Genomic DNA, 5247 nt, shown 5'->3' with positions numbered 1-5247 from the left:
ATGAAGAATATACAGGGCCCATGAAAGGAAGATCAATGACTCATATAAATTACTTAATGGAAAATGTCCCGAGGAAGCCCAACGAGAAACTAAGAATCCTGTTATAGAGAAAAAAGTAACTATCATTCCTTTTTCTGACGAATCGCGTAATCCTCCAAGTTCACGAACTAATAAGGTTATAAAATGAATCGTAATCACAATTGAAATCGTTGAGAAAGAGATATGAGTTAGTATATGTTCTAAAGTTGCAAATAGCATAAGGGAAGGTCCCATTACAAAATTGTAAATTTCGAATTGATTTCTAATCTATTGTATTCTTTTTCAAGAATGCCGCCACTCGGATTCGAACCGAGATGCTTGAGCACTGCTTCCTAAGAGCAGCGTGTCTACCAATTTCACCATGGCGGCTAACTTCAAATAATAGGTAACTTAAAAGAATAATAGCTATTATCTTGGGAATCGTCGATATTGGGAAAGTCCATAAAATTTAGGAACATTAGAGTTTTCATTAAAATAGACTTCGTTTGGTAGTATCGTTTCCATTTTTTTTTTTTACAATAAACTCTTGCTTTGCCCAATAGAAACACAAACACTGCTTGAAAGAGTTGGAACTTCTTTTTTCTAACTTGCAATTATAGAACTAATTTTTTCTAATTAATTTCCCCTTTACATTTTGAAAATTCTTTCAATACAATGAAAAAAATCCAAAAGGGTTTCTATTTAATGATGAAATTAAAATAAAATGGATAAATAGAAAAGGCTTTTTGGATTTTTTAAAAATTTCTAGAATGAAAGTCTTTATGCTCTTATTAATAAGATTTACTAACCTTATGATTTTGGAGAAGATAGGTGGAAGTTGTAAGTCCTATTGTAAGAATACTCCACTTTTCATAATTTTCCTAATAGAATATGAGGATTCTATTAGGAAAATTATGAAAGTTCATTGATAGGAAAAGAATACTTAGCACACAGTATACCAAACAAAACTTTTTTTTCTTGTATATATAAGATAAGAGGGGTTTTTTGTTCTAAGAATATTGTACCGAGTAATTCGACACATAAAAGTACATTCAAAGAAGAATCCAAATTATTAAATAATTGGAATTCTTTTTTGATAAGTCAATTCATATTATTCCAAAATCTTATTATTTGTTTGTTGCCCAGAAAAACCCTTTGGTTTTGGATGCTCATTACCGCTCGAAAATGATCTTGATTTTTACTAAAGAATAAGATTGTACTATGGAAAAATAAGTCTTTTTCTTCCAAATATTTTTACGAATACGCTTTTTTGACATTGAAGTACGTTTTTTTTGAACTGCCATTCAAAAAGGAAATTACTTTTTTCTAGTTGTATGTGAAAGACATCTATTGCTGCAAATCAATCCTTCTTTCTTCTTTTTATTAGTATTTATACTTAGATACTGAAAGATACTTAAATTTTGAATTATTTTTTACTTCATTTTGTCTAATGCGGATAAGACAACAAGAATTTTTAACATTTTTTCTTTATATATTTTATACTTTTTTTTTAATAATATAGAATATATAGAAGGGTTTCTCATTTAAATCTATTTATATCTATTTATATATCAAGTATACTCCATATATAGATATATGGTATGGAAGCCTATCCCCATATAAGATAAGACGGGGGATAAAAAGAAGGGAAAATGAAAATAGTTAATTAAGTTCAGAATGGTATTCCATAAAGGAAAGGAATTCCAATCAAAACAAAAAATACTGAGTCTCTTAAACAAGACATTCTAAAACTTAGGTAATTTATAGTCATTAGAATTTTAGTTCTATATGAAGTAAGGACTATTCGATAATTTCTTATAAACATAGGTTTTCATTGGAATTCACTCAATCAGTTAATTATGGAACAAGAGAGCTGTTTCATCTTTGTTTTAAAGAAATATAAAAATGAATTATGAATAGAAAGTAAAATGATTCCACTTTTTTTTTTTTATTTTTATAAATATCTTTATTTAGTTAATAAAATAACTTCGTTACCTAGTTATTTTATTAACTTTTTTAATTTAACCAACTAAACCCATTCTTAATTTTTAATTATTTCAATGAGATAAATTTTGGAAAAATTAAGAATTTCAGTATTTTTTCTTATTCTTTTTATTTATTCTTTCAGAAAGAGATAAGAATTGGTTTGGTGAATCGGAAACAATTTTATAGAAAAATTGAAGTAAAAATTGAAGTAAAAATTGCAATTTCTTTTCTTATGGAACATACATATCAATATGCATGGGTAATCCCTCTTCTCCCACTTCCAGTTATTATGTCAATGGGATTTGGCCTTATTCTTATTCCGACAGCAACAAAAAATCTTCGTCGCATATGGGCTTTTCCTAGTGTTTTACTCTTAAGTATAGCTATGGTATTCTCAGTTCAACTGTCTATTCAACAAATAAATGGAAGTTCGATCTATCAATATCTATGGTCTTGGACCGTCAATAATGATTTTTCTTTAGAATTTGGATACTTGATTGACCCACTTACTTCTATTATGTTAATACTAATTACTACTGTAGGAATCCTGGTTCTTATTTATAGTGATGGTTATATGTCTCACGATGAAGGATATTTGAGATTTTTTGTTTATATAAGTTTTTTCAATACTTCCATGTTGGGATTGGTTACTAGCTCCAATTTGATACAAATTTATTTTTTTTGGGAACTCGTGGGAATGTGTTCTTATTTATTGATAGGCTTTTGGTTTACACGACCAATCGCAGCGAGTGCTTGTCAAAAAGCTTTTGTAACTAATCGTGTAGGGGATTTTGGTCTATTATTAGGAATTTTAGGTTTTTTTTGGATAACAGGTAGTTTAGAGTTTAGGGATTTGTTCAAAATAGCTAATAACTGGATTCCTAATAATGGAATTAACTCTTTACTTACTACTTTGTGTGCTTTTTTATTATTCCTTGGTGCAGTTGCGAAATCCGCACAATTCCCTCTTCACGTATGGTTACCCGATGCTATGGAAGGGCCCACTCCTATTTCGGCTCTTATACACGCAGCAACTATGGTTGCTGCGGGAATTTTTCTTCTAGCTCGACTTCTTCCTCTTTTCATATCTTTACCTTTGATAATGAGTTTTATTTCTTTAGTAGGTACAATAACACTATTCTTAGGAGCTACTTTAGCTCTTGCTCAGAGAGATATTAAAAGAAGCTTAGCCTATTCTACAATGTCTCAATTGGGTTATATGATGTTAGCTCTAGGTATAGGTTCTTATCAAGCTGCTTTATTCCATTTGATCACTCATGCTTATTCAAAAGCTTTATTGTTCTTGGGATCCGGATCCGTTATTCATTCAATGGAACCTCTTGTTGGATATTCACCAGATAAAAGTCAAAATATGGTTCTTATGGGCGGTTTAAGAAAATACATTCCAATCACAAGAACTACTTTTTTATGGGGTACACTTTCTCTTTGTGGTATTCCACCTCTTGCTTGCTTCTGGTCCAAAGATGAAATCCTTAGTAATAGTTGGTTGTATTCGCCCTTTTTTGGAATAATAGCCTCCTTTACTGCAGGATTAACTGCCTTTTATATGTTTCGGATATATTTACTTACATTTGATGGGTATTTGCGTGTTCATTTTCAAAATTACAGTAGCACTAAAGAGAGTTCCTTGTATTCAATATCCTTATGGGGAAAAAGGATACCCAAAGGAGTGAATAGGGATTTCGTTTTATCAACAACGAAGAGTGGAGTTTCTTTTTTTTCACAAAATATACCAAAAATTCAAGGTAATACAAGAAATAGGATAGGATCCTTTACTACGTCTTTTGGGGCTAAAAAAACTTTTGCCTATCCGCATGAAACGGGAAATACTATGTTATTTCCTCTTCTTATATTACTACTTTTCACTTTGTTCATTGGATTCATAGGAATCTCTTTTGATAATGGAGGAATTGGTAATGGAATAGCAGAGTTAACCATATTATCAAAGTGGTTAACTCCCTCAATAAACTTTACCCAGGAAAGTTCTAATTCTTTTGTAAATTCATATGAATTTATTACTAATGCAATTTCTTCTGTAAGTCTAGCTATCTTTGGTTTATTCATAGCATATATCTTCTATGGATCCGCTTATTCTTTTTTTCAGAATTTGGATTTAATAAACTCTTTTTACAAAGGAAATCCTAAAAAAGAATTTTTAGATCAAGTAAAAAAAAATATATACAGTTGGTCATATAATCGTGGTTATATAGATATTTTCTATACTAGGGTCTTTACCCTCGGTATAAGAGGGTTAACCGAACTCACGGAGTTTTTTGATAAGGGTGTTATTGATGGAATTACCAATGGAGTGGGTCTTGCTAGTTTTTGTATAGGAGAGGAAATTAAATATGTAGGGGGAGGTCGAATCTCGTCTTATTTATTCTTTTTTTTATGTTATGTATCTGTGTTTTTATTCTTTTTTCTTTCTTAAGTTAAGGAATTTACAACAAGTCTCTTGCAAAAATAACTATCCTATCCCCTTTCTACAATCTCTCTATATCCTTGTTACATAAGGTAAGTATTGTATAATAGTTCGGTTTTCCGCGATTTTTTCCATTCCTCTGTGTAAATACCCTAATATGGGTTCACAATCAATAACATCCTCACCATCGAGAGTAACGATCAGTCGAAGAACACCATGCATTGATGGGTGTTGAGGGCCCATATTGACTATCATGAGATCTTTTCTTGTAAGCGGTAGACTCATATCCTTTCTTCCTTAATTCATTATTCCATGAAAATGGATTATTCCATGAATTCCTCAAAGCGAGGCTCATCAAAATGAAAAATCTAAGACTACTATAAGACTACTAAAAAAATAATAAAACAAGAAAAAAATTTGAACGATTAAATTACTGCTCCCGAATATTCAACTGACCGATTAATTTCTTATAACGTACTCTATTTTTCTTTGCCAAATAAGCCAGCAAACGTCGACGTTTTCCCAAAAGTCTTCGTAGACCTCTTTCCGATGAAAAATCTTTTTTGTGTAATTCCAAATGTGAAGCAAGTCTCCGTATCTTATTGGTGAAACTGAATACTTGAAATTCAACAGAACCCCTGTTTTCTTCTTTTTCTTCTTTAACCATAAATCCAAAAATTTTTCTACCTCCTTTCTTTTTCATGTATTTTTCTGATCAGGAAAAATACAAAATTATGTCAGTTATTTTGAAGTTATTCTAATCTCGTACACACACAAATTTGCAATTATTCATCTACTAC

The sequence above is a fragment of the Triticum urartu genome, unplaced genomic scaffold (genome assembly GCF_056163025.1).
Source record: "Triticum urartu cultivar PI428250 unplaced genomic scaffold, HENAU_Tu73 scaffold1115, whole genome shotgun sequence".
NCBI lineage: Eukaryota > Viridiplantae > Streptophyta > Magnoliopsida > Poales > Poaceae > Triticum > Triticum urartu.
This window is presented reverse-complemented; position numbering follows the sequence as displayed.